Source organism: Heteronotia binoei, chromosome 21, assembly GCF_032191835.1.
Source record: "Heteronotia binoei isolate CCM8104 ecotype False Entrance Well chromosome 21, APGP_CSIRO_Hbin_v1, whole genome shotgun sequence".
Lineage (NCBI taxonomy): Eukaryota > Metazoa > Chordata > Lepidosauria > Squamata > Gekkonidae > Heteronotia > Heteronotia binoei.
In genome coordinates, this window is record NC_083243.1 from 91,547,388 (window position 1) to 91,566,202 (window position 18,815).

The window sequence follows — 18,815 nt, forward strand, 5'->3', positions numbered from 1 at the left end:
CATTTTATATACATTAATGAGTGATGAGTATGGGGTATGTTTGTTTGCCTCATGATACCTTCCCTCCACTAGCAAACAGACAATATACACACACACACTATATATGCTAATCTTATTGAGTCCTTACATCTGTATTCTCACCAAGAAGGGCCATCCTCCTCTTTGTTTTATTGTATTTCTTATTTGGAATTGTAGATTGCAATAATAATTGTAACATAATGCAGTGAATAATAGAATGTAATGTAATTTGGAATGGTAGACTGGAATGTATTTTATTTTATTTGTTGAATTGCTATCCTGCACTTCCCACAAGCAGGTTCAGGGCAGGTAAAAACAGAGATGAATAAATATTAAAAACCAATTAACATAGTAAAATCTTTAAAACAATTAAAACAATTTCAACTACTTAAAGATGGTGAAACATAGATAACATTATAACATAACCCCATAAGCTGGAGCAGATGGTCACAATGAGACTTATATCAGTACTCCATGGGCAGGTGGATGGGTTTTTCTGCAAGTAGGCCAAAAAACTGAGTGTCCACTGCCTCAACCAAAGGCCTGGTGGAACAAGTCTGTTTTATATGCCCTGAAGAACTGCAATAAGTTCCATAGGGCCTTGACCTCTAGTGGGAGCATGTTTCACTTGGTAGGGACCAGGGCAGAAAAGGCCCTGGTGCAACTGAAGCTAAGTGGACATCCTCTGGGTCAGGGATAACCAGCAGATGTTGATCAACAGAGTGAAAGGCTTTCTGGGGAATATATGGGAAGAGATGGTCCCTTAGGTATGCTGGTCTCAGGCCACTCTTTTTCTGGTCTGGTGAGTTAACAATGCACAACCAATCACTCCACCTTAAAGAAAAGGATGTTGTTAGTTACATCCATGCTTCAGAGGAGACAGATGGAGCATCACAACAGGGTCTCAGTTAATTACTCTTAGTATTCCACAATGAAGGGTACATTTACACATCCCTAACTGTAATGTATTTATTTGCTTCACTATGCCCCCCCACCCTGAATTAAATCCAAACAAATGGTGACCATATAAACTTAGCTTGTTATACCTGTTTCGTCTTTGCATTTATTAAACATTGCCATTATACTGTTTGCTAATTTGCTGCTCACCATCTACTTATATGCAGGGCTTTTTTTGAGCGGGAATGCACAAGAACGCAGTTCTGGCTGGCTTGGTGTCAGGGATGTGATCTAATATGCAAATGAGTCCTTGCTGGGCTTTTTCTACAAAAAAAGGCCTGCCTATATGTATAGACTGGCATTTCAAGGTATCTGAAGAAGTGTGCATACACACAAAAGCTTACACCTTGAATAAAACATTGTTAGTCTCAAAAGTGCCACTAAACTTGAATTTTGTTCAAAAGACACACAAATAAAACTATACAATCCTCCTGTCGAAGCTTGTGATCTCTGTCTTATAGTGACTGCTGTCAATGCTTGTTTCATTATTGTACCTCCACATTGAGGTCTAAAACAGTGAATATCTCTTTCTCATAGTCACACCAGTAAAAATAACTTTGATCCTTCCAAAACATTTTTCATTTCCAAGTTGGGCTCCAACATATCGGAAGGTCTTTCATTGTTCTGGTGGTTTGTCTTAGTTTGCCTGAATGACAATCACCTTTGACCTCCCTTCACAATCTCGGTTTTAAACAATTTATTAATAACATATGGTTACAATATTTAATTATATCCTTTCTATCTCTAACCCATATGATATTTTCAATCCCCCCTCCCTCCATTACTAGACTTCCCCCGAAGTTATATGTTTAAATTCAATTATAAAGGTACCCCTAGCCAATTGGAGTTCAATGTCTTTCTCTTCCCATTCATACTAAAAAATTGTCCAATGTCTTTTTACGTTCCACTCTTGCTCTATATATCCTTTCAATTTCTTCCACTCATTTTTAAACACGTCTAAATCAAAATCTCTTAAAGTTCTTGTTAACTTATCCATCTCACTCCACGATAAAACTTTCACAATCCAATCCCATTTCTCTGGTATTTTTTCTTGCTTCCACAACTGCGCATACTGTGTCTTAGCAGCTGAGAGCAAATACCAAATTAAAGTCCTATCTTCTTTAGGAAATTTTTCTATTTGTAATCCTAGCAGAAATGTCTCTGCCACTTTCTTGAAATCACAACCCAAAATTTTAGAAATTTCTTGTTGATACATCTGCCAAAACTTTTTCGCTTTTTTACATGTCCACCACATATGAAAAAAAGAACCCTCATGGTTTTTACATTTCCAACATCTATCCGACATCTTTTTTACTCATCTTTGCCAATTTTTTCAGAGTCATATACCACCTATACATCATCTTAAAACAGTTCTACTTAATATTTTGACATGTTGATATCTTCATCGAGTTCTTCCAAAGGTACTCCCAAGTATCCATTTGAATTTCTCTGTTTACATTGATTGCCCATTTGACCATTTGAGATTTTACTACTTCTTCTTCAGTAGACCATTTCAATAATAATTTATATACTTTCGATATTAATTTTTCATTGTCTCCAAGCAAAACCCTTTCCAGTTCTGTTTGCTCACGTCTAATTCCATCCGACTTAATATCGTTTTCCATCAAACTTTTTATTTGTTGCATTTGAAACCAGTCATATTTGTTATTTAGCTCTTCTGCAGACTTTAATTCAACTTTATCACCTTGAATCTTTAGCAGCTGATTGTATGACATCGCTCTTTCTTCATCAGATTCAGCTGTTATTTTATTACTTCTGCTGGCACTATCCAGAGCGGCTTCCTCTCATCACCATATTTTTTATATTTTATCCAAGTATTTAGCAAACTATTTCTAATATAGTGGTGAGAAAAAAACCCATCCATCTTATTTTTCCCATAGTACAAATATGTGTGCCAGCCGAATTTATTCCCATGAGCTTCTAACCATAAAAGTTTTTTATCTAACAGCATTATCCAATCTTTAATCCATGTCAAGCAAACTGCATCATGATACAATCTTAAGTCCGGAAGCTGAAAACCACCTCTTTCTTTGGCATCTGTTAAAATCTTCATCTTAATCCTTGGTTTCTTTCCGGCCCATACAAAATCAGAAATCTTCCTTTGCCATTTATTGAATTGTTTGCTATCTTTCACAATCCGGATAGTTTGGAACAAATACATTATTCTTGGCAAGATATTCATCTTAATTGCAGCAATCCTGCCCAGCAAAGACAAGTTAAGTCTATTCCATTTCATCAAGTCTTTGTCCATCTTGCACCATAACTTTTCATAATTATTTTAAAACAAATCAATATTCTTCATAATTATTTCTAAGCCAAGATATTTAACTTTAGAAGTAACTTCACATCCCGTCAAAGTCTGCAATTCTTTCTGTCTATTTGGTTGCATATTTTTACATAAAAATTTCGACTTCTCTTTGTTTATGTATAGTCCTGCTATCTCTCCATATTCTTTTATCTTGGCTAATAGCAACGGTGTCACTTGGATTGGAGTCTCTATTATGAACACAATATCATCTGCAAATGCTTTATATTTATAAGAGAATCCTCTGATTTTTAATCCTTCTATTTCTTTGTCATTTTGTATTTGTTGTAATAAAATTTCAAGAGTCATTATAAACAACAATGGTGATAGCGGACATCCTTGTCTTGTACCTTTGCTTACCTTCAATTCTTTTGTGAGATCTGCATTTCCACACAATTTTGCTTGTTGTTCCGTGTATATTCCTTTCGTCATTCTTACAAAATGTTCCCCTAAGTTAATTTTTTCCATTACTGCAAACATAAAGTCCCAGTTCAAATTGTCAAAGGCTTTTTCTGCATCTACAAAAAATAAGGCTGCTTCTTTTTCAGGATGCTTCTCATAATATTCCACAACATTAATAACAGCTCTTACATTGTCTCTTATTTGCCTTTTAGGAAGAAATCCAGCTTGATCTTTTTTAATAAAATTTATCAGATATTGCTTCAGTCATTCTGCCAAAATTCTTGTATAGATCTTATAATCATTATTTAGTAGTGAAATTGGTCTATAATTCTTTACATTTGTGACGTCTTTATCTTCTTTAGGAATCAATGAAATTACAGCTTCTTTCCAAGTATTTGGAATTTTCCCTTTTTCTCTTATCGTATTCAACAATTTCTGCAGTTTGGGTATTATCTCATCTTTAAGGATTTTATAAAATTTAGATGTAAACCCACCTGGCCCAAGAGCCTTACCTTCTTTCATTGCTTTTATTGCTGCTTTGATTTAAATTTTTTCTATTGGATCATTTAAAATCTTTTTCATATATTCAGTCAGGGGTGCTATTTGAATATTTCGTAGATACTCTTCCATTTTTTCTTTTCTAATTTTCACGCCTTTGAATAAATTTGCATAATATTTAAAAATTCTCTTTTGATTCCATCCTGATCTACTATTTCTTTTCCATTCGCCATAATTTTATTGATGGTTTTATTTTCTTTCTTTTTCTTCAATTGCCAGGCTAAATACTTCCCAGGCTTATTCGCACCTTCAAATGATTTCTGTTGCAAACTTTTTAAATTCCATTCTAATTCTTTATTCAGCAAATGTCTCACTTGGGATTGTAATATAGTAATTTCTTTTATTAACTACTTCTTTCCTGGTCTTTTTTTAATTCCCCTTCTTTTTTGTTTATTTCATTTTGTAAAACTAGCAACCGTTCTTCTTTAGCCTTCTTATCTTTATTATTCAATGTGATTAATAATCCTCTCATTACTGCTTTATAAGTGTCCCAAACTATTTGAAATTCCACATCATCAGTTTCATTTATTTGGAAGAATGCTGCAGTTTCCTTTTCTAAAAATGCCGCAATGTCTTTATCTTGTAGCAGGTCCTCATTTATTCTCCATCTTCTTGTTTTCTTTGCAGTTTTGTAGTCCAGCATATTGGATTATGATCTACACAAACCTTTGGTAGAATCTCTACTTTTTTAGTCATGAGGCCCAAGCTTTTGGAGCCCCATAACATATCTATTCTGAAAAAACAATTGTGTCTTGCTGAAAAGAAGGTATAGTCTCTTACTTCAGGATTAAATTTTCTCCAAATATCTTCCAAATTTTTTTGTTTAACCAACTCAAAGAAAGAATTTGGTAATTTTCCTTCTTTGTATTTCTTTTTTTGGCTTGATCTATCAATATTATTTTGTATTGTCCCATTAAAATCGCCCATCATCAAGATCTGGTCATATGACATTTCGTCCAACTGCCGATTAATGTCTTTAAAAAACCTGTCTTTTGCTCCATTAGGCGCATATAATCCTAGTAACAACGTTTTTTTTTTGTCTCCAACGTCACTTCTACTGCAATATATCTTCCTTCTTTATCCTTGAATATCAATTTTGGTTCTAATTGTTCTTTAATATAAAAAACTACCCCTCTTTTCTTTTGTTCTGCAAATGAAAAAAATCCCAGTCCCAAATTTCTGTTCCGCAAAAATTTACAGTCTTTTTGTTGTATATGAACTTCCTGTAAACAAATTATATTACATTTTTGTTCTTTAATCCAATGAAATGTTTTTCTTTTTTGTGGTGAATTTAGTCCATTTATATTCCAAGATAATAACTTGTACTCCATTATGGTGCAGAATCTTTATTCTTCTCAAAAAAGCTATACATCTCTTGTTCATTCTTTATTGTAATCCTTCTTCCATGTTGTTCAAAGCCAAGACCTTCAGGTAGTATCCATTTGTATCTTGTGCCCTCTGCCCGCAGCTTCTCTGTTAGCCTCTTATATTTCTTCATGCCATTGATCACTTGTCTTGGTAGCTCTTTCATTATTTTAACTTTGCTTCCTTCTATTGTCCAAGCTTTTTGGAAGCCTTTGTTTAGGATTTTTCCTGCTATGTCCTTAGACCTTAGTTTTATAACAATGTCTCTTGGTAGGTCTTTGTCTTTTGCATATGCTGAGTTAACTCTGTAGACACTGTCCAGCATACTTCTGAATTTTTCAGGATCTTCTAAGTATTCAGCAATGGTTTTCACCATGTAATCCATTAGGTCCGTTTCCTCTCTTTCGGATAGTCCTCTCAGACGCACTTGTGTTTCCATCAATCTGCAATCATGGATTGTGACCCTCTCTTGGAGTTTTAGCAGAGTAGAATAATAATAATAATAAAATTTTATTTATATCCCACCCTCCCCACCTCGGCAGGCTCAGGGCGGCTAACAACATTTTATAAAAACATACAATAGTAGATAAAAGCCTTTAGATTTAACAATATAAAACATTAAAACATTAAACTTAATAACATTAAAACCAATCCAATAAGTACAGTTATTCAGCGGTATAGATCTTCAACCCGCATTGGCGGATCCTTAATTACCGATCTGTGTATCCACTTTCTCTTCAACTTCTTTGACTCTGTTTTTGACCATTCCCAGTTCATCTTTAAAGTCCTCAATGTCCTTTCTAAGATCTCCAATATCTTTTTTCATTTCTTTTTTAAAGGCCATTAACATTTTGTCCACCCCTTTCATAATCCTGGCTTCCAAGGCATCAAATTGGCTTTGCATTTTGTCAAAAGAATGAGCCCTTGCAAGGGTTACTTTCTCTCCTGACATAGAAAACTCACAAAAACTTAAAAAGTCTCCAAATCAAAGTTCAACACCAAGTCCAATAACTTAGAACATGCTGTTTGAAACAAGACTAATTTCGTTTTTCTCCTAGCTTCCTGGGCTGAGATATTGATTTTTAACAAATTTGGCAGGTTTCCCTCCTTTTAAAATGGCGATCGTTATTTCTCTATGGTTAAACAAAGTTCCTAGAGAGGTCCTTCTTGGTCTTAATTCCTTCCTGGTTCAGATGTCACAACCTTTATAATCCTTAGAGGCTTTACTTCATTGGCCAGTAGCTTTTACTTCCTGGTTTAAGTTGCTCAGTTCTCATCCATCAAGTATCGCAGCCTTTGAAACTTGCATGTGGGAATGTGGAGCGACAAACAAAGAAGCCTGCATCATCAGCCACGGGTATTCAAAACAACTTCCTTCTTTTTCAAAATCTATTAAAGCATTTAATTCAACTAAGTTCAAATTTGGAAGGCTCTTATCTTCCTTCTATTCCTCTTCAGTTAAGTCTATTTTCAATTCCCAGTGCTGTTTAGATTAGCTTTAAAAAGTTCCGGAGCAGAAATATAAATCAAGGTACCTTATCAGTTACGTTCTTGCACTTTGGCTTTTCTGTTTTGTTGCAATTATAAATCAGTCCTTAAAGTGCCCGAGTTCCAACAGGCTTAAGCCAATTTAATGGCTTTCAATCCTTTGTAGATGATAGCAGACGTTCCCTCTCAAGCGTCGGATCTCAAGGCTTCCAGAAGGCAGCTTCAGCTACCTAATTTCAGCCGAAATCTACGACTAAAGGTATTTCGACATCATCATGGTCTAATCTCTGACTAAGATTAGTGGGCAGAGACCCCCCAAAGGGTCTTTTCTACCCTGAACAAAGGGGGGAAAAATTCCCCTTATTTAGAGGGCTGCAGCTCTGTCTTTCAGCTCAGGCCGGAAGTCCTACCTCCCTTCACAATCTCAAAAGGTTTTCTGGATAACAAAAAACAAATGATTACTGCCATAACTGTGAAATAAAAAGCAGCAGAATTCACATAACACTGATCAGAACCAAATCTAAAATGGCAACCAATAAACTTAAGAGTGTTCATAGATGGTGATAATGATGGGGATAACATAAATCTCAGAAAATCCCACCTTCCAACTATAATTATCTGTGGGTAATGGGCTTTTAAGTGACACTTAACAGGAAGCTTATAATGACTCAGTTTCTCTGGAAGATCCATAGACTCTGTGCTTAGAAACAATTTCATTATCAAAACAAAACTCTGAAACTCCCTTTTATCACAGGCAACAGTAGGATCAGAATACACACTACAAACAACCCCCCTGGTTGCAAACCTCATCCAACTCTGAAAAGAATAAACCATAGTTAGCCTCCAGTTTAACAGATCACAGGACAACAACAACAACAATAAGCCTCTTCAGATTACCTATTAGTAGTTACACATTCACTCACACTTCAAATGGGAATATATGGAAATTGGGAATATATGGGAATTCCAATATGGGAATTGGAAGATAAGACTGCCACTTTAACTTATGTAACTACCCCAATGTACAACACTTATGCAACTACCCCCAACAAAACTACCCCAATCTACAACACCAACAAAAATTCCAAACATATGTGAACTATCTAATTAATTTAATAAATATAATAAATTTGTATATGTCAGAATTATTGAATAAAAATTACACTTCCATCCAGTCAAGACATATATGACCCAGCAATACAATGGAACCCAATGGATAATCAATAACTATATATAGTCCTTTTCAGGTGGATTTCTTTTTCAAGGGTCTAGTTATGTATATAAGGTCAATAAACTTGCCTGGACAAAAACAGGCACTTTCAGAGCATTCCATGTTATAAATACACTGATATGTAATTATTGACTTCAAGGTGAAAAACTGAGCTACATACAGCCATTTTAAAATAAGGGACTCCATATGCTCCAGGAACTGAAAATGAGCAGTTTTGAATGAGCGAGCACAGCTGTGAGTTTATTGACCTTCTATTAAAAAATATACCCTTGAAAAAAGATTCTATCTGAAACTGACTATATATAGTTATTAAGTATCCATTGGGTTTCATTGAATTGCTGGGTCAGAGTTTCTTGCTAGCGCGTTCATTATGGAGACTATGTCATGTATATGGAGTGTGTTTATCTGTTACTGATATATGTCTTGACAGGATGGAACAGTGATATTTTTTCAATAACTTTGACACATACAAATGTATTATATTTATTAAATTGATTAGATAATCCTTCCTTCCTTTGACAGTGTTTCTTTCTTAAACAAATTTACATTCCTTTCAATGAACCTTGCGTGCTATTTATTTTAAGATGTCACCAAGCTGTTATTCAACATTTATACAGAACTGATCTCACCTTCACTGTTGCAAGCTGGGAATGAAAGAGCAAGTAACCTAACTTACAATTCTTTGGACCATGAGTGAATCTTTAAGTGTCACACAATTGTTCTGCTTTCTGGAAAAGGAAAATAATTTAATCACATGAGCACTCTATGTTGGAATATGTTGCAAAATTTTTTTTCTTGCCTTTGCACAGCATTCCTCTGCAACATAAAAATAAGATTAAAAAACAACACCTTCAAAGTTTACCAGAGCTGGAGCTTCCTTTGAACAAAGCTCATCCTATGGAATCTACACTATGAATAGACAGGTTGCTTACCTGTAACTGTAGATCTTTGAGTGGTCATCTGTGCATTCACACTCATGGGATAGAGCGCCTGCGCCGATCCCCGAATCGGTACCTAAAAAGCCCGGGATTTTTTCGCACTCGGCACCAGCGGGCATGTGCAGGCGTCCCAGTACGCATGCTCACCGGCGCCAGCGCGAGGATCCCGCCAGTTCCTTCCTGACCGCTGGAAGCCCCTACTGGAGGGAGACCGTCAGCAGTGGGGAAGGAGGGCGGGTAGTGTGAATGCACAGATGACCACTTGAAGATCTACAGTTACAGGTAAGCAACCTATCTTCTTCGTGGTTTCTGTGCTTGACACTCATGGGAAATTAGCAAGCAAGACATACCTAGAAGCGGGAAGACGGTCAACCAGAAGAGACAGCTTGCAGCACCGCAGCTCCCAGACGAGTCCTCTGCTGAGCATGCACATCCAGCGCATAGTACTTCATGAAAGCATGCGGAGAGGACCAGGTGGCCACCTTGCACACGTTCGTCAGGGAAACGCCTTTCAGGAACGCCACCGACGTCGCCATCGCTCTTGTAGAGTGTCCACGAATGGGCCCAGGCAACGGCTTCTTTGCCAACAAATAACACAGTTTAACAGTCTCAGTGAGTCACTCTGAAAGCTGCTAAGACGAGATTCTGGAACCCAATTTAGGAGCAGCATAAGAAACAAAAAGATGCTGGTTCTTACGAAAACTTTTGGAGTGACTCAAATAAAACAATAAGGCATGCTTAACATCTAGAGCATGCCACCCACGTTCCTCATCCGAGGAAGGTGTAGGATAAAACGTGGGCAACCAAACTTCTAAATTAAGGTGAAACTGAGAAACCACCTTGGGGAGAAAAGAAATATTAGGAGCTAAAGACACTCCAGACTCCTGAAAAACTAGATATGGGTAGTCACAACGCATAGCTGTGAGCTCCCCTGCATGGTGTGCTGATGTGATGGCTACCAAAAAAGAAGTCTTCCAAGATAGAAGCTGTAACGAGCATGTGGCCATTGGCTCAAAAGGACGCCGAGTCAGCCTGTCCAACACTAAGGTCAAATCCCGCAACTGTGGGGGTGATCTCGATGGAGGATGAAGCCTAAGCAAACCCTTCAAAAATCTCTTAGAATGAGTGTGTGCAAAAACTGAATGCCCCTCAACTGGCTCATGGAACACAGATATTGCTGCCAAATAAACTTTAATGAAAGAAAAAACAAGGCCAGCATCCACCAGAGATAACAAAAATTCAAAAATTACCGATAGTCCCACCCTTTGGGGTGAAACTGTAGGATCAACTAAAAACTGAAGAAACTTCTGCTACTTTCTATCATAGGAAGCGCGGGTAGACAGCTTCCTGCTGTTCAGGAAAACGTGTTGGACTCTGCTGGAGAACTCATAGGGTCAATGAACCACGCTGTCAGCTTCAGGTGAGGCGCGTTGTGATGGAATACATGACCATCCTGAACTGACAGAAGATCCGGTTGCGCCGGAAACTGGTAGAAGACCCCCCTTGCCAACTGGAGCAAGATCGGGAACCAGTTCTGCCGAGGCCACCACGGAGTCACCAGGATGCAGCATGGTCTCTCTCTTGCGATCTTGTTGACAACTCTTGTCAGCAGTGGCAGAGGTGGGAACAGATATAGGAACCGACCTTCCCACGGGAACAACAGACCGTCTCCCAATGACTCTGGATCCGTGCCCCCTCTGGAACAAAACAGAGGGCACTTCTGGTTTCTGGCTGTGGCAAACACATCCACCTGAGGGTACCCCCAGAGCTGAAACATGGGTTGAAGGTAGCGCCACTGTATCTCCCACTTGTGCAGGGAAGCTGCACCCCTGCTCAGCGAGTCTGCTTGCAGATTGAGCACCCCTGGGAGGTGCACAGCCTTCACAAAGATGTTGTGCTCTAGGCACTCCGACCACAGTTCCAGTGCCAGCACACAGAGCTGTCGAGAAACTGTCCTCCCTGCCTGTTGATGTAACACAGGGCAGTAGTATTGTCTGTTAGCAGAGCAACAACCTTCCCTGCCACCATGGGGCAGAAGGACCGAAGAGCAAAGTGAACCGCCAGCAGTTCCAGGTAGTTTATATGACAGTGAGTCAATTGAGAAGGCCAAGGGCTCCCCCCACACAGAGAGTCCACGTGAGCCCCCCAGCCCCATCTGTTGTGATCGTCACTGTTGTTGCAGGTAGGTGGAAGGGAGCTCCCTGACAAATGTTGTCCTTTGATTTCCACCACTGCAGTGTTCGGAGTGTCACAGGTGGAATTACAAACCTCTTCCAAGGTGAGTCTTTTAATGGTCAAAACTGTCGAAGAAACCATAGTTGTAGGCCTCTCATCCTCAACTTTGCAAAGAGCAGCACGGTTGTAGTCGCTGCCATCAGCCCCAGCATCCGCTGCAGCTGCTGCGCCGTGCCCCACTTTCGACTCTGTAAAAACTTGACAAGATTGATAATGTCCATTGCTCTCTGCTGAGGCAGAAAGGTGTGGTAAAGGTTCATATCCAGCAAAGCCCCTATGAACTGAACTGTCCGTGATGGAGTAAGATGTGACTTCTCCAAATTCACCTGCAGACCTAAGGTGTGAAGAAGATGAAGAGTAGCGGCAATATGGTCTGACAAACTCTCTTTCGACTCTGCCACAAGGAGCCAATCGTCGATGTATGGAAAGATGACTATCCCTTGAAGCCGGAGGTGAGCAGCCACAACACTCATCATCTTTGTGAACACCCAAGGTGCAGTGGACAGACCGAACGAAAGGGCTTTGAACTGGAAGTGTTCAGGACCTACTGCGAACCGAAGGAAACGTCTGATCGCAGGATGGATGCTGACGTGGAAGTAGGCATCCTTGAGGTCCAGCGTTGCCATCCAGTCCCCTTGGTTGATGAGGGGCAGAATTGTTTGCAGAGTGGACATTCTGAACTTCTGGTACAGAATAAACTTGTTCATACTCCCAAGGTCCATGATTGGTCTCAGACCCCCATCCCGTTTGGGAACCAGGAAATAATGAGAGTAGAAGCCTCCTGTTCTGGCCTCCACCGGGACCTGTTCTATGGCTTGTTTCTGCGCCAGCAGAGGTGGGGAAGGGGGTGTGGTGATTACCACAGATTGGTTTGGAATCTGAGTGAAGTCTATTTTGTAGCCTTCTGCGATGATGGAAAGCGCCCACCTGTCCATAGAGATGGACTCCCAGCCCTACAGGAATGGGCAGAGGCGGATAGAAGAAGAAATGGGGACGGTGATGCGTGCTACTAGAAAGTCAAAGGCCCTGCTTTTGGGGGTGAGCGCCCTTGGACTTGCCAGTGGTCTGTGCTGAGGCGTATCGGTTTCTGTTGTTTCCCCTGTAAGGGGACCTCTCAGGTTGGGCAGAGCGAGGTCTCCACTGCTGTTCCGGGGAGAACTTTTGATATGGCTTCTTGGACCAGGGTTTGTGCCACTGTTTTGGTTTAGCAGCTCTGGAAGATGCTGGGACACCCAGGTTCTTGGACGTCTTTATGCTCTTATCCATTTCCTGAAGAGCATTGTCCGTGGTCGAGCTGAAGAGGCCTTCGCCCTCAAAGGGCAGATCTTCCACGAAAGCCCTGGTGTCTTGTTGGAGGGCCGTTGATCTAAGCCAGGAGCGGAGGCAGACAGCCGATGTGATCGTCTTCGCTGACACAACTACCATGTGCTTTGCTGCAGCCAGTTGTTGCTTGGCTACAGCAAAGCCTTCCTTCTGCAGCTTCTTTGCAGCAGACCTCTTCTCGTTCAGGGAAGACAGGAGGGGGGGTGAGTTGTTCCCATACAGAGTATTGGTATCTAGCCATGCACGCAGCATAGTTAGATACCTTAACCCCCAACGCTCCAGCTGAATAAAACTTTCTTCCCACATTATCCAGCTTCTTTCCTTCCTTGTCTGGTGGGGAGGAGTGCGTCTTACGAGCCTTTGATGAAAAGGACACGACCACCGAGTTTGGCTTTGGGTAGGTAAAAAGGAATTCGGCACCAGCTTCTTCGACGCGATACATATGGTCCAATCTTCTTGATGACACAGGTGTAGAAGCCGGTTTCACCCAGGGCTCCTTCACCACCTGTAAGATGACTTTCGTAACAGGCAGGGCAACTGCCATAGATGTATCCCGCTGCATGATGTCGAATACGGTATCGTCTACGACGGGTTGCGGTTGTGTCACTGTAAGGAAGAGGGAGAGTGCCATCCTCTTCACCAGGTCCCCATACGACTTCAGATCCTCCGATGGTGAAATTGGAAGATCCTCAGCAGTATGTGACACTGGTGAAGGTTCCAAGGCCCTGTCTGGATCGTCGGTACCGACCTCGGAGTCCGAAGATGAAGACACTCTTCTCAAGGAGTGTTCCGAAAGCACCGGCGTTGACGCTCTGCCGGGTGACCAGATCGACACTGACGACCTAGCCTGGACCTCCTCCACCACCATGCCACGTCTTTCAGGCAGGATGGACACCGATGGACGCCGCCTAGAGTGCTGTGAAAGCCTCGACATGTGAGACGCCTCGGATTGCTGGTCCCAGTCGGCAAACTCACGAGGGGGGTACCATTGGTACGGCGGGTATGGGTAGGCGTAGGGAGAAGGCCACTGGCGCTGATCCCACAGTGGAAGCAGTGGGAAGCAACGAGCTATGGTGGATGGTTTCAGCTCTCTCAGACCCCTCGCTTGATCCAGAGATGCCGATGGTTCCATCGGTACTGACACCTGTACCTCCGAGACAGAGTCGCTCTCACTCTGATGCCGCGACCCGGAAGAGTGGGACAGCTGAGTAAGGTCGATCTCTTGCTCCAATGCCGATAGACGCAACTGCTGAGAAGCGCTGCCTCCCGACACCGAAGGGTTACGATGCGGGGACGCCAAGATCTTTCTAGGTGGAGCAGCTGGCATCGATGTCGAAGCTTCCTGAGAAGGGGAAGGAGTGCGGGACGATCTCTTCTTCCGCTTCTCCTTGGATTTCACCTTCTTCGGTACGGATGATTGGGTCCCCGAACCATCCCAACGCTTCTTAGCTGGGGTGTCCACTGACCCTTCAGATGGTCGTTTTGTGGAACCCCTGCGCTTGACCGGCATCTTGGTCCTGATCGGTGATGTATCGGCCGATGTGACCGTCAGGGCCGCGGCTTCTCCCATCGGTACCGACGGGCCTGATGCCATCTTCTGAGGACGAAGTGCCAATTCCACCAACGCGGCTGAAAGTCTCGCCACCCAATTCTTGCGTGTCTGTTTCGAAAAGCTCAGGCAGTGCGAGCAAGAATCAACACAATGTCACTCGCCCAAACAGAGGAGACAGAGGGAATGGCCGTCAGGAGGGGCAATTTTCTTTCCACAGGAACGGCACCTCTTAAAAAAAACCCCAATGCCTTTCCATAGACGCCAAGGAAAAACCCACACAGGAATAACTCTGAGGGGAAAAACGGGGCCCTGAAGGGCAAAGTCCTACAATTTTTTTTTTAAACAACACAAACTATCTAACAACTAACTAATTAACTACACTACAAAAACAACGAACGGGCTATATACAACGAGAAGAAATAATCCGAAGATTACTTTACCGACCGGGGACACGAAAGGAGATCCTCTCAGCGCAGCAGTCAGAAAGGAACTGGTAGGATCCTTGCGCTGGCGAGCATGCATACTGGGACACCTGTGCATGCCCGCTGGTGCTGAGCGTGAAAAAAATCCCGGGCTTTTTAGGTACCGATTCGGGGATCGGTGCAGGTGCTCTATCCCATGAGTGTGAAGCACAGAGACCATGAAGAAGATAGGGTTACTATCTCTCTTTTGTTTTTAAACCTGCAGCGCATTCAGATAGAGCTGAAATTGGTCTGCTGGAACTTCTACAAAACATAGAAACACCCTTTATAGCTTGACAGGGTATAGATCTTGTACTAAACCTTTCTCCCACATAACTTCCTCCAAGTGTAAAGTACTTCACAGCACAGGTACAAACTCAGGAGCAATCAATATTATACCTTTTGCCCAAATTATAAAAGCAAGCTACAATCACTAAACTGGGCAACCTTACATCATACCATACCACATACAGATCCAGGTGGGCAGCCGTGTTTGTCTGAAGCAACAGAAAAAAGTTGGAATCCAGTAGCACCTTTAAGACCAACCAAGTCTTATTCAGAATGTAAGCTTTCGTGTGTATGTGGTCTGTGTTTTTTGCTGAAGGGATGGCCACCTGTCATGTAGTCTTTTCCTTCCACCCATGTGTCTATTGCTGGGGAAGTATGATCAAAGCAAAGAAAATGCTTTGCTTTGCTCATTATTTAGCCCATGTAATCTTAATGGAATGGAGTATATGGCAGATTCACAAGCAAGCCATGGCCTCCCTTTGTTCCTTGGCCTCGAGATGCAGGTGTTTATCTGTACTGCTGGAAATAACAGCTTAAAGTTTCATTTTCAGAGAAAGACACTTAGTGACTAGGGGGGGGGGGGAGTTGAACACATTAAAATGCTTTTCTGCTACTTTTGTGTGCCTTTGGTTGCTGATGTCATTAACTGCCATACCTAGAGAATAAATTTTTGGCCCTACCCTCTGAGGTCAGTTCTAACAAGAAAGGTCTTGCTGTGAATATATATCTTTTTCAATAAAGTCCTTATTTGATTCAAATCTAAGAGGCTGAGTTGATGAGAGCTGCACAGAACCTGACAGATTGTTAGAACTCATTTCTGCCTGCTGTGGCCCTATTCCTGCACCTCCAGCACCGTGAGTGACAAAGAGGAAAATGGGAAGGGGACAAGAAATGTGTCGGTCACCCAAAATGAAGAGGTTCCTGAGGCCTAGGACTACCTGAAAGGTGACCAAAGGACCAACCAGATGTGCCATGGCATATGCTGGTAAAGAGAAGAACAAAGCCAGTCAGTGTATGGGACGACTGGCCAACAGAGATGCCAAAACAAGTGGCAGCCTCAACCCTTGGGAATTAGAGAGGAGAAGAAATCGCAAGGTTACCAACCTTGTGATGACAGCGACTTAGAGGATGAGAGAGGCGCTGTCAGTGGATTACCGTGACTGAAGCGAGGAGAAGCTCACTCCCTGAAAATGGGCTAGGTGTGAGCAGAGATAGAGGAACTGGTGCAACAGCTGCAAACTGAAATGACTCTTTTTGGAAGATAAATATAAGCAATGTGATAGCAGGTTCGGGCACCACCTGCCAACGTGCTTCCACCCAGGCACCAACCCCAGATGGATGGCAGGTCCTTGGGCAACCCTGGTCTGGGAGATAGGGGCCAACTCAGAGTACCAGCCGTCCCTGCTGAACCAGCGGGACCTGTTCCACAGCTGCTCGCAGCTCCACCAGCACCAGTTTCTGTAGCTCCCCCAGGACTGTGAGACCCACCCAGAGCCAGAGGCTTGAAGGTGAAGTTCGACAGGGATGCGGACACCCAGAGCTACTTTCTCATTCAGGCCCAGGGTGACATGCAAGAATGAGAATACCGCTTCCCGTCTGAAGTTGGTAAGGTGAATTATCTGTGGCCAAAACTGGCCAGAGCCACTGCAAATTGGTACATGACCCTCTATGAGACACACACCCCAGAATTGTGCATGGCTAGTGGATTCTTACAAGTCCTTCGGTTGCAGTTTGAAGACACACTTCACGAGATGAGAGCCCATGTGTCACTACAACAAACTCCACCAAGGGACTAAGTCTTCTGGTCCCACACTACCACAATTCAGGGGTGGGATGAACAGATGAAAGTGGACCAATACCAGAAAAAAATGAATGCTAATTTACTAGATCAGGCCCTGATGCAAGATAGAAGAAGATATTGGATTTATATCCCACCCTATATTCTGAATTCAGAGCGGTCACAATCTCCTTTACCTCCCCCCACCAATAGACACCCTGTGAGGTAGGTGGGACTGAGAGAGCTCTTACAGCAGCTGCCCTTTCAAGGACAATTACTATAAGAGCTATGGCTGACTCAAGGCCATTCCAGCAAGTGCAAGTGGAGGAGTGGGGAATGAAACCCAGTTCACCCAGATAAGAGTCTGTGCGCTTAACCACTGCACCAAAATGGCTCTCTCCATATTTTGATGATCTTGACACCTTTCTAGGGTGGATTCAACTGGAGTACGAGATCGAGAACTGACTGCAAATGGTGGCATTCCCAATTCCCAAACTGTATTCCATGAGTAGAAAAGAAAGAACTGAATTGTGGAAATTTTTGGATACAAACCTAGCCCAAGGGTTCATCCACCTGGCAAACTCCCCCATGCAGTTCCAGTACTGTTTAGAAAAAAGAAAGATGGAGGACTGATTCTGTGCACTGATTACTGTGGCATTAATGCAGTCTCTATGTCAAATGCTTACCAAATCCCCCTAATCAAAGACCTACTAAGAGTAGTCACACAAGGTCAGATTTTCATAAAACTGGACTTAAGAGATGCTTATTATTGGGTGTGCATTTGAGAGGGAGATGAGTGGAAAATGGCGTTTAACACCCTACAGGGCCAGTTTGAGTACCTAGTGATGCCGTTCGGACTACAGGCCCCCCTCAGGGTTTTTATAAAGTAATGAACAAACGTTAAGAAAGTTTCTGTACAAGAGGATAGTATTGTATCTGATGTTTTAATTTATTCTCAAGATAAGGAGTCCCATGTGAAATTGGGAGGGAAGTCCTTGTGACATTATATCAAAACAAACTGTTTACAAAATTGTCCAAATGTGAATTCCACAAAACTGAGCTAGATTTCCTGGGATATCGAGAACCCCTCAAATGAGGTGCCAGTTACAATAATTTCTGAGATTCACAAATTTCTATAGATGCTTCATAAAAAACTTTGCACAGGATGGATCTAGCTTTGATGGATTTGTTAAAAACTAAGGGAAAGGGCCTGGATTACAAAAAACTGGAGACTAAACTGGACTGCAGAGTGCCAGGCTGCCTTTGATCATCTAAAAAGACTGTTTACCTCTGAACCTGTGTTACAACAACCTGATGAGAACAAACAATTTGTGGTCCAATGTGATGTGAGGGATGTGGCCAGGGCAGTGGCGGTGGTCACCTCCAACCCTGTGCTTTTTTGTAAAAAGAAACTGATGAGACTGAGAGAGACTGGTTGGTGTGGGACAAAGAAGCTGCCTCAATTAGGCTAGTTTTAAAAACTTAGTGCCAATGGTTGGAAGGCATCAAGATGTCATTTGAAATCTGGACCAATCATAAGAATCTGGAAGTGCTCAAAACCCTATGCAAATTGGGCACCAGACAGATTAGATGGGTGGAGTTTTTCTCAAAGGGCGTTTTCGCACTTACCTTTTACTGGCGCGACCACCCTCCTCACGCCGGCGGATCTGCAGGGATTTCGCACCAGAAGCGCCGGCACAGCCAAAAGAGCCGGCAACTTCCGTCGCGGAGCCAGCTCAAACGTTTTCCTGCTTCTTGGCGGTTTCCGTTTGAGCTGGCTCCGCGACGGAAGTTGCCGGCTCTTTTGGCTGCACCGGCGCTTCTGGTGCGAAATCCCTGCAGATCCGCCGGCGTGAGGAGGGTGGTCGCGCCAGTAAAAGGTAAGTGCGAAAACGC

General features: G+C 42.3%; 1 protein-coding gene across 15 annotated transcripts in view; it reads right to left on the bottom strand.

The window, feature by feature from the left end:
* Window positions 1-18,815, bottom strand: part of LOC132589015 (gephyrin) — a 680,040-nt gene that overhangs the window by 234,488 nt on the left and 426,737 nt on the right. The gene's annotated exons all lie outside the window — the stretch shown is intronic.